General features: G+C 38.0%; 2 non-coding genes across 2 annotated transcripts; both read right to left on the reverse strand.

Annotated features, from left to right (window-relative positions):
• Positions 1-7,328: 7,328 nt before the first annotated feature.
• Positions 7,329-7,492, reverse strand: LOC119883640. The gene has a single exon (XR_005440712.1). It is a non-coding gene; the product is annotated as a U1 spliceosomal RNA (small nuclear RNA).
• Positions 7,493-8,616: 1,124 nt separating this feature from the next.
• On the reverse strand, positions 8,617-8,807 carry LOC119883656. Its single transcript, XR_005440726.1, has one exon. It is a non-coding gene; the product is annotated as a U2 spliceosomal RNA (small nuclear RNA).
• Between the last annotated feature and the right edge of the window lie 894 nt (positions 8,808-9,701).

Below are 9,701 nucleotides of genomic sequence, written 5' to 3' on the forward strand. Positions count from 1 at the left end.
CCCATCACTCTCTGTTGTGATTCACATTTGGGGAATTTGCAGAGGTCAGCTATGTGCAATGGCTGAGCCTCACCCTGGGTGAACCTCTTTTATGGGCTGATTTTTGTATCAGTACAGACTGAATTTGAATCATTTAGAACTGAATTTGAATTGCTCTACCTGAATACTTGCATTTAAAAACTGAATTTGAATTTATTACTTTGAAACTGAATTCCAATAAACTTGAAACTGAATATGATATTATGAATCTAAACTGAAATTGTATTTGAGCCTCACTAAAAATTCAAGTCTTTGTGTGCTTTCAGTTCTCTCTATTACAATTCAGTTCTCTAAATTCTATTTCAATCTACAAAATTCAGTTTTAAGGTCACAGGTCACTGTTACATACTGTAACAGTAAAACTGCATATAAAGTCCACAACTTACACGTTCCAAGTTTGAAGTCGGCTTCAACCCATCCCTGTCCTTCAGTCCGAAGTGAATCCTGGTTTGTTATGTCACTGGTCCTCTTTGTGAAATGGTTAGTAACTTCAGTAACTTCCAGCCAAGGTGCTGAGCAGCCTGTTACAGCAGCTGTGTTCAAACTTAGCCTAGTTATTAACCTAGTGTTATTACTAATGTGATCTATGCATGCTATACTGAAATAAAAACAGTTGCTCCACGGAGAGAATTTACAACATACCTTATACAAGAGTTGACATTACACAGGCCACACAGGCTAGGTGTAGAGCTGTCACAGCATTAAACTCACTAATGGTAAAACTGCCGTTTTTCTGCCCCTCAGCATAACATTTAATTAACTGCATGTCATTTAGCTACACGGTAATCCAGTAGAGACCGAATTTATTGATATGATATTTCAATATCGATCAAGCTTACTATGATGTGCTAAGATGCCAAGTGGCTACCTAGCCAGAAAGCTAATGCACACGGCCACTTGCCATAGTTTTTGCCAAGTTAATCTAGTCAAGGTCTGCCCAAGTAATTGTGCTGCAACCCATATTAGTAGCTGATTTAGTTACAAACAAACTAGTAGTTACTTAACCTCTAGTGTGGGCTTTAGAAGATAACGTACACAAAGCCAGGGCTGCTGGTGTGGAATACAGGAAATGGTCAAAAACAAACGTGCTGACTGCACTCGATTGCTCTTCCTCAAGGACATTGACCTGCCTGTGACCTTAAAACTGAATTTTGTAGATTGAAATTGAATTTAGAGAACTGAAAGCACACAAAGTCTTGAATTTTTAGTGAGGCTCAAATACAGTTTCAGTTTAGATGTCACATTCAGTTTCAAGTTTATTGGAATTCAGTTTCAAACTAATAAATTCAAATTCAGTTCTAAATGATTCAAATTCAGTCTGTACCGATACAAAAATCAGCCCATACTCTTTACTCTTTTTACAATCTTTCCACAATTTTCCCACTATAACAGATTAAACATTATCAAACATTTGTATTTTAGGAACTCTCTCGCATTAACAGTTTTCTTTTCTGTTGTTGACTTGTCTTTTAACATATAATCACTGAAGATGTTTAACATAGATCTTATAACCATTTCTTGTGGAGCACAAATTTTCCTCATTACACATACATTTCTGGCTTTCCGTAAACTCTTTTACACAGCTGATGATAGCCCACCATTTTTAATGTTTTCTGTCTTTGCAAGTAACCATAAGCTATGTCCTCATAGCAACCAGGACGTTTGTACAAAGCTTTAAGCCATGGTGATACAAGTACCCAGACCCCTCTAGCGGCAGGGCATGACCAAAAAAGATGTTGCACAGTTTCCTTGTTACTGCAGGAAGGCCTAGGGCACTTCGCACTGTGGATGCAGTTTCTCCTCTCAAGAAAGGCTCTGGTGGGCAAACATTGGTGGATGACTTGCCAAACCTAATTTCTTTGGCCATTGGTTAGGATAGAGTGATTAACGTTAGCCCATACAATTTCTGAAACCTCTTCCGTTAGTTTGCCCACAGGAGTCAATCTTGAGTGGAGTGCGGACAGAACCTTTTCTATATCTATTCTCGTGATTTTATCATATGATAGTTGAGATGCTTTTGTTATACATGAAAAGACTGTATCATACATTTTCAGCCATGTTTGTGCATATGGGATGGTTTGTAGTGGCCTTTTCCCCCATGCTCTAAGCACCCCCCCCTGTGGTGATAGTATACCTCTGGAGAAACTCTCCTTGAACACTTGCAACAAAGGGGGTTTTAGCTGGTCCCAAAAGGTGTTATAAAACTCTTTGGGTAAACCATCCAAACCAGGAGATTTTTTTATTCTGCATGCTCTGCATGGCTTTTGTTAACTCATTAATTGTCAAGTCTCTCTCCAGAAGATTTTTTTCATGTTTCATGGTTAAGTGAGACAAGAAGTAATCAATTGACTGTTCAGATATGGCCTTCTCTTGGTAAAAATCTCTGTAAAAAGACTTGATACCAGTAGTCGTCTTCTGCATGTGTTCTCGCACAGACTTCACTCGTAAAAGAAACGGAAGACTATTAACTTATGTTACAAGTTGTGGTGGATATTTTACGCACGGACCTGGTAATGCAACAGTGAACACACAGAGTGCAGATGTTGGTTTCTATTGTTGTTTGACAGGCTGCGTCAGTATTAAAGTCCCCCCTCCAGTATTTTGACATTTCTTTGATATTTCATATTTTTTGAGTCATTTCTTTACAATGATGATTACCCACATAGTTCGCCAAATATTTTATTTATAGCTTAATTTTGTGCTCAAAGTTGCAAAGGTTGCTTAGTTGTTAAAATGTGGTTGTGACGTATGACTATAGTAATTCCATTAGTCATCCGTCATTCTCCAAGCTTGCGCAGGTGCACTGTCATGCCTCGTTAAGTCAGAGCATCAAACTGATAAACATTGTTGCGAGCTAACTAACCAATTTATCATGTATGAATTTACAGTAGGTATGTCTCTCTATGTCTGATTGTTGGTTTGTCTTTCTAGTTTAGTTAGCTAAGTTAACTAAGTTGTAGTTAGCCAGGTGTAGTTAGCTAGCATAGTTATTGCAGAAAGTTGGCTAACAGAGGGTCTTCATTTTATTTTTTAGTTTCCTCCTCTTGGTTTAGGGTGTGCTGTAGGTTGTCATGGTAATTTATTACGTCCAACTATTAACCACACCCCCATTCTCTGTTTGAGAGTAGAACGTTAACCAAAAACGGCAGTTAAAACTGGCTGGAGGGGAGGTCTGTCAGCCATCGCCGATGGACGATGACATCGTCTATCAACCCAACCCTAGTGGGTACACTTTTCATTCTCTTCTAGGTGGTCGACCCTGCTCCTTGTGAGCACCCCTTTACTCTTTTCATTGTACAACTTGATCATGCGTTTTTTGAGTTTTGCTATATCCTCAAGCAATGCAATCTGGCTTGCAGCCTTTTTTGGAAGGCTCATTTCTTTGCCGCTGCTTTTTTACCTTCACTCATGAAAAAAAGTTGTGTTTTTTGTTTGACATCCTCCCACCATTCTCCCGAAGAGTCAAACTAGGGTTGCAAAGTGAACCATTGATGAAGTTTGTCCCTGTATCCTGTCACCACTTCTGGGTTGTCTAATAAACTAGTATGGAGTTTCCAGATATGGTCCAGACCTATATGAGCCATGAATTTCTAAGGAACAGTTGAGTTTGTGGTGATCTGAGAAAGCTCACTGTGGTGAGTTAGTTTTTCTTTGTGGTCTGTAGGTAGGCCTACCTGATGATACATCATATTATTTAATGCCATAACTTTACTCAAATAATCTCTCATATTATTATAATTTGATATATCTTCTCCACCATTGCTAATAATAATAATTCCACCTAATTCATCATAACACAGGCCTGACCCACAAGAAAGAACAGTGTATGTTCTATATATCTAATATTGTGTTGGTCTTACTATACACTGATTTAACTAATTGTCCATTTTGAATAAGAAAAGAAGGTAAAGAGTTTTTAAAAATTAATCGCATATTAAATTGCAATCGCAATATTGGTTAACAAAAAAAAAAATCGTTTCCAAAATGGTTCAACCCTAGTTGAAAAGGATTGCCACCCCAGAGGCTTGGTTTTTATTATCACACGACCACGCTGACTGTCCATTGGGCCATCGGTTTGTCTTTGAAGGAATATGTCCTCCCCCTCCTTTACGCAAAAAGCTGAAAACAGACTGGCACTTTCAGTCTGCGAGCATTAGGTCCAGGAGGTCTATGCAGTCCCTGGTTGAAACCTCTCTATTGATGGTTGCTCCTGTTGACCAGGTGGGAGGACCTCTTGGGACTGCTTTGATTCCTGAGGCTCCAGGGTTGGCTGGTCTAGTTGTTTGTGAGTGGCAGTCTCACCAGGTTGCTCCTTGTCTTTTGGTTTGGTAACTAAGGCATCGACTTGGTGGCTGTCCAGTCCTCCTGACTGGTTCTCCATGGGCATGGTGTGTTGAACTCTGGTGTGATTGTTGGCTCTTCATTCCAATCTTTCTGATTAAGTGCATCTCCCATATCGGGGGTTTTCAAACTCTGAGACCTTTTGCTATGTTTCCACCTCCCGTCCAGACTACAACGATGAAAACGAATACCTAATAGGGTGATTCTCATGAAACCACCTAAAAACATGTTAGAAATGAATTATTGCATATTTTCACACAGAAGATGAAGTAACAAATTTTAATAATAAAGTACACAATTTTTACTTCAATGTTCACTTAATTGGTTTCAAATATAAGTTTTAAGTATTTTTTATTTATTTGTTTTATTAAAAACTTAATTACCTTTTTTATTGATGTCTAATGGTATTAAATGTTTTCTTCTTGATAAAATTTTTGGCCACATCATCCAGCCCTATAGACCATGTAATCTAACTCTTTTTGACAAAGACCTACAGTGCTGGAAAAGAACAGGGCTCAACAGTAATGATGGCCCGATGGCCCAGGACCAGTCAAAAGTAACGTTTTGAACTAGCAACTCACTATTCCGATTGGGCCAGTGCAAAACATTATTTAAAAAAAAAACAATGTGCTTTAGAAACTAGGGGTGGGAATTTCTGCGCACCTCACGATTCATTTCAATTACGATTCAGAGGGCTGCAATGCAATTATGAAATGATTAGCGATGAAAATTTTTTTTCTATACAGGATCTCTGGATAATTAATAAGCATTTAATTTGCGCATTAAAATCCAAAAGAAACTTCTCCTAATTACCTTAAAAGGACTAGTTTGCGTCCTTAATTTACTTCATTAACCTCATCTCCATGGTCCCTCATTTCTTTAACAACCAGCTGTCAGACTCCTCTGAACACCGAAATATAATTATCAGGATGCACAGTATGTGTACAGGACAGAGCTGTACACCAGTTTGGTCTAAGCTTGTACCTGATGATCTCAACCCTTGACAAGTAATTTAGTAATGACATAAAGCTGAGCTAATTAATATTACTTCGTTACTAATTTAGCTAACGTTACATAACAGCCAAAACACGTGCTGCCCTGGAGAGATGTTAGCTAGCCCTAACCGCCGTCACTTCTGCAGCAGTTGGGGAAACTACAGACTTTAACTGACACACTGAACTTCACTGCACGTTTATTGCCAGACTGAAACTTACTTCAAGTATTTTTCTCTGCTAACTTTCCCCGTCATGTTATGGCGCTCACTCTCTCACATTCGCTTGGCCTCAAAAACAGGATACAGGAGAGCTCGCTTGCACCATTAGCCAATTAAGAACTGTAGTAATGTGACGAGTGTGTGTATGTAATTTCTCTATTCTTAATTAAGCGGCAACCTCTGAGTCTGAAAAGTGAAGCCATGCAAAAGTAAATTAAATCTGCATTCTTTGTAACGGCCAGCAGGGAGCGTCTCCACTGGTTGCTAAAAGAAGTCCGGTTGTAATAATGGTAAAATAACCCTACTTTTGACTTGACTTTTTACCTCATTAAACCCTTTCATAATGAGTTTGTGGTACGTGTGCACCTCCCGTCCAGACTAAATGGCCAATCTGAACACCTAAAACAGAGAAGTTTGAAAAAGCTGCGACCCCGTTTTCATTTTAAAACTCCAGCTTAGCGTATTAGTGCTGAAAGGTGATTAAAAAGAAACTTTGAAAACAATGACACAGACTCTAATAGTAATAGTCTAATATTATCAGTCATGCAAAAACACAATGCTACTGAAAGTGTTTTTATTAAAATATCCTGTACTGAGTAAATAACACTTATATACTTGTACTTAGTCTTAGTCTAGTGTACTTGTCTATTTTCTTCCGGCAAAATCACTTTGGATTCCCTGTTACTTTCAGTAGCAGTTCCACCTTGTTGTCGGTCCATGCAAAACTGCGAATACTCATACTGCACAACTGCAGAGTAGACAATCTGCTTCCTGTTTACACTAATGTTTGATGTTAAATGCTTTTTCACTATTGGCATAGTGTAGGGCTGGGCAATAAAACAATAATGATAACTGTCGCAATATATTTTTCCGCAATAACAATATAATAAATTTTCAATATATTGTCAATAAATGTTTGGTTTAATTACTTTGAATCACAAAGAAATTAGCACTTACTTTTTCTATTAAAATTTTTTTTGTTGTTGGGAAAAAGGGGCTGAAATTTTTTTTAGTAATATTTGTTGAAAAAGATTTTGTCACAGTAGTTTTGCATGTTCTACCTCAGATTTGTTAATTTATCCACTGGCACAAGTGTTTGTCATATACTGAGAGTAAAGAAATATTTCACCACATAATTAACCATCTGGTTTCTTCAATTTTCAAAAATATGTATTTTTAGTCAATCTCTGATTGGGTCTTGCAAAGCAGAAACAAAATGCTGCTGACCGGGTTTTTGACATCATATTTATTAAAATATTCTGCAAAAAACACTCATCTGCCTACACTTGTACTGTGCATGTCGCCGTTTACTTTGCAACAACTCCCAGTCTGTTTTCTGACGCCACACTCCCGTGTTACATTCACTAACTAACAGGTCTGTGAGAGCCGGAATTCTTACTGGCTGATAGGTGATCATATAATTGCATGTCATGCAATAAAATTTAAATTAATTATTTAAAAACCATACAATGTGATTTTCTGGATTTTTGTTTTAGATTCCGTCTCTCACAGTTGAAGTGTACCTATGATAAAACTTACAGACCTCTACATGCTTTGTAAGTCGAAAAACCTGCAAAATCAGCAGTGTATCAAATACTTGTTCTCCCCACTGTAAGTATACACTGACCAATGCAGACTATTTTAAAATGTCAGATAGGAGCCCTTTTAATCCAGGTCACTGATTTGAAAAGCCCAACAACACATATTTGCTTTGAGTTTTCATTTCACATGTTATCAGGGGAGAGCGCGAACGCAGTCCCCCACTACCAGAAATTATGCAGTCGAGATTCCCACATTTGGGGAATTCGCAGAGGTCAGCTCAACCGGAGTGCAATGGCTGAGCCTCACCCTGGGTGAACCACCTTCTTGATCATGGTATCTCCCCTGCCAGGTAAGTATGAGTTGTACAGATCAGAGACGAGGGGGTCTTTCACAGACATACCATGCAGACTGAGGGTGCTGACCATCTATAAATTACCTAAACCAGAGGCTATGGGTTGTGTGTGAATCTGCAGTACTTTAATACAGAAGAAACATTTCTGTATTAAGGCTGAAAGAGATTATTTACATTTTACTTGACAAATAATGGCTACATTTCCCAGCATGCAATGCTGTATTTCCACATCTAAAGCTAACCTAAAATCACCAGTTGTATCTATTTACCGCCAACAAATGAGTCCAGCCCAACAGCATATACATATTATACATATATATTACATATTTTTAGTCCTTTTGGAAATTCATAGTGTGTCATTAGACCAACAACCAGACAACTGCACACAAATCACCCGAGTGCTACACAAGTTATACTAAGGTGCAGCTCCCCAACACCCAATTAGCTCATGACTGTGACGTTACCACCCAAACTCATGGCCCAACCAGGCAGAGAACAACACACACACGCGTATACATTTTCAGCTGAGGATTGCAGCTCACTTTTGATAGCCTTCAACTCAACAATCATATATAATAATAAGTATTGCGTCATCTGATCGGCACTTCTGATTGGCCTTTATAGAGACCACCGATCAGAAAACCCTAACTGAAATACCAAGTTGACACATGGAGTGGATGGAACAAGCCCCTATCCTCTTCTTTGCATCTTGTCAATTTTATATTTATATATTTTATGTTTATTATTATGCACAAAGTCACTAAAGCAAATTCTTTGTATGTGTAAACCTAATTGGCAATAAAGCTAATTCTGATATCCATCAATAAATAGTTAAAATGAACGTCACTTTATTCAGCCATAATATTAAAATTCTGCTTACACCCAATGTATTAGGTGAGATATATATATTTTTTACATAAAAGCTCTCCTTCTAAATAATGAGTCCAATTGGCTTATATTACTTGAATACACTTATGAATGCAAAACTTAATTACGATGGGGTATGTTGTAATATATTACTACATTAACTTGGATAAACAATCTGAATTGCACTGCCTTGAACAACCATTGCACCAAATGTTACCTGAACAGCAAACTATTAAGCTGATTTTATTTGTGAACACAGAGTGGGGGGTGCACCGGTCCTGGAGATACTGCAATACCAGGTCGATGCGTGGAGTGGACGGAGCAAGCCCCTATTCCATCTCCCTGCTCCAAAAATCAATTTAATATATGGTCCCCGGGTAGGGGACGTATCAGATATTAAACTGATAAGAACAGATACTACACTTGATCTTAGCCAAAAGGCCGAGAAGCGATACTGAGAAAAGGTCAGGGATAAGGAGGTGATTCCTCGCACCGGGACTCTCACTGACGGTTTTCAGTTTCTGTTTCAGTTTTAACTCCACACAATAAGACCAAAAATAAAGTACACGATAAGCAGACATGTAAAAGAATTATTTAAAAAAGCTAATAAAAGCAGTAAAATGTGTCATTTTAACAAAATATGGTTGGCGCATGTGCAGTTCCACAACACTTCCTGGTCATGTGACACAATCTGGTCCAATAGGAATTTAAAACATGAGAACTCTGTTATTTACCGTCAGAAATAGAGCTGTAACTTGTATATTAAACAAAAATGAATGTCATCTGAAGCATAAATGTGAAAAGAAACTTTTAAGAATATAAAAAGTCTTCTGAGGGAAGAAAATGTGTTTTATGTTTACTGACGAACTACAAACTGATCTCCAGCGCACTCTGGTGGAGAATAGAGAGAACTACACTCTTCATGCAAGTTAAACTGCAGAATTTATTCTTACAGACAACTAGGGCTGTCCATTATACGAAAGTCCCGCGAGGTGCGGACAACTCGGCACAACACCAGTTGTGGCTCCGTCTCTCCTGCCACTACACACATACAGGTGCTGGTCATATAATTAGAATATCATCAAAAAGTTGATTTATTTCAGTAATTCCATTAAAAAAATGAAACTTGTATAATGTATACATTCATTCCACACAGACTGATATATTTCAAGTGTTCATTCCTTTTAATTTTGATGATTATAACTGACAGCTAATGAAAACCCCAAAATCAGTATCTCAGAAAATTAGAATATTGTGAAAAGGTTCAATATTGAAGACACCTGGTGCCACACTAATCAGCTAATTAACTCAAAACACATGCAAAGGCCTTTAAATGGTCTCTCAGTC

Source organism: Micropterus salmoides, unplaced genomic scaffold, assembly GCF_014851395.1.
Source record: "Micropterus salmoides isolate LMB-PRFRI ecotype aquatic unplaced genomic scaffold, ASM1485139v1 Ms_hic_scaffold_3, whole genome shotgun sequence".
Classification (NCBI taxonomy): Eukaryota; Metazoa; Chordata; class Actinopteri; order Centrarchiformes; family Centrarchidae; genus Micropterus; species Micropterus salmoides.